This window comes from Stegostoma tigrinum, unplaced genomic scaffold (genome assembly GCF_030684315.1).
Source record: "Stegostoma tigrinum isolate sSteTig4 unplaced genomic scaffold, sSteTig4.hap1 scaffold_295, whole genome shotgun sequence".
Taxonomy (NCBI): domain Eukaryota; kingdom Metazoa; phylum Chordata; class Chondrichthyes; order Orectolobiformes; family Stegostomatidae; genus Stegostoma; species Stegostoma tigrinum.
Genome location: NW_026728223.1, coordinates 60,628 through 62,500, shown reverse-complemented (window position 1 = coordinate 62,500; position 1,873 = coordinate 60,628).

Here is a 1,873-nt window from a genome sequence, read left to right as displayed (position 1 = left end):
ACCTCGAGGGGAAAGCCGGCCCGCCGAGGGGCCTCCCGCGTCGGACGTGTGCCGCCGCATCGATCGAGGGAGCTCGCCGGTCCCGGCGCGTCGCTGCCCCGCGCCGGGCGTGCGGGGGGGCGCACGCCTGGGCCCCCCCTCTCTGCACACACCGGCCGACTGTTCCGGGCTAGCACAGGCGAAGGGACAGCCCGCTACCTTCCGTGCTACTCCCGGGGGAACCGGGCTCTCGAGCCTGCCTGGCCTGCCAGGACGAGGTTACCCGCGGAGGGGGGACGGCGAGGGGCCTCCCGCGTCGGACGTGTGCCGCCGCATCGATCGAGGGAGCTCGCCGGTCCCGGCGCGTCGCTGCCCCGCGCCGGGCGTGCGGGGGGGCGCACGCCTGGGCCCCCCCTCTCTGCACACACCGGCCGACTGTTCCGGGCTAGCACAGGCGAAGGGACAGCCCGCTACCTTCCGTGCTACTCCCGGGGGAACCGGGCTCTCGAGCCTGCCTGGCCTGCCAGGACGAGGTTACCCGCGGAGGGGGGACGGCCGTTTCCGGGTCGACGGCCCCGGGCTGCGCCGCCTTTGCCCGCCCTCCGACGTTTCGGGCCCGGAGGCCTTGGACAGTTAGAACTGGCGCGAAGAGATCGGAAGGTCTGGTAGGAAGTCGCCAAGACTATGTCGAACACAACCGCCAAAGTGTCGAGGAACACAAATCGCCACCAGAGTGTCGAAGTTAAAAGCAGCACTGAGTATCGAACACAAAAATCGCCAGACTGTCGAACTTAATTCAGCTCAGAGTATCGAACACAAAAATCGCCAGACTGTCGAACTTAATTCAGCTCAGAGTATCGAACACAAAAATCGCCAGACTGTCGAACTTACCATGGGCTCAGAGTATCGAGTGTTAATCGCCCAGGTGTGTCGAACTTAAAATGGGCGGATTATCGAGTGTTTAATCGCCCGAGTGTCGAACTTAAAATGGGCGGATTATCGAGTGTTTAATCGCCCGAGTGTCGAACTTAAAATGGGCGGATTATCGAGTGTTTAATCGCCCGAGTGTCGAATGTCACGGCCAACATGTTCACAATTCGACAAAGCGTTCGAAAGTTCGACTATTAGCGTTCAAAAGTTCGACTGTTAGCGTTCAAAAGTTCGACAAAGTGTTCGCATGTTCGACAAAGTGTTCAAAATTCGACAAAGTGTTCGAAATTCGACAAAGTGTTCAAAATTCGACAAAGTGTTCAAAATTCGACAAAGTGTTCAAAATTCGACAAAGTGTTCAAAATCCGACCTCCGAGAGCTCTTTGGCATGCACACGAGTTCCAAATTGCCGCCCACCGTCTTTGGAACCGTTCCTCGGGCCCGTCTCAAAGTGGTCCCGAGCCGCCATTTTGTTCTAAAAAACGTGTTCCCGAAAATCTCCGGGTACCCCGCCAACCCCCCCGGCCGAAAATGACGAGTTGCACTTTGGGGGCGAATTTGAAATTTCAGTCCGACGATGAGGCACCGAAAGCCCGCAAACGGTACTCGGATCGTCCCCCTTGCCGACTTCCGTGATTTTTCAAAGTTAAAGTTTTCGGGCTGCGGACACTTTATTGCAACGGGGCAAGGCGCCGGGGCGAATTCCCACCCCTCCAGCGGGGCCCTGGAACTCCAACCCGGCGTGGATTTTCGGATTTTTCCCCTTCCCCACCGACTTTCCTCCGCTGACACTTAGAATTTTTTTTGACACTTAGAATTTTTTTTGACACTTAGAATTTTTTTGACACTTAGAATTTTTTTTGACACTTAGAATTTTTTTTGACACTTAGAATTTTTTTTGACACTTAGAATTTTTTTGACACTTAGAATTTTTTTGACACTTAGAATTTTTTTTGACACTTAG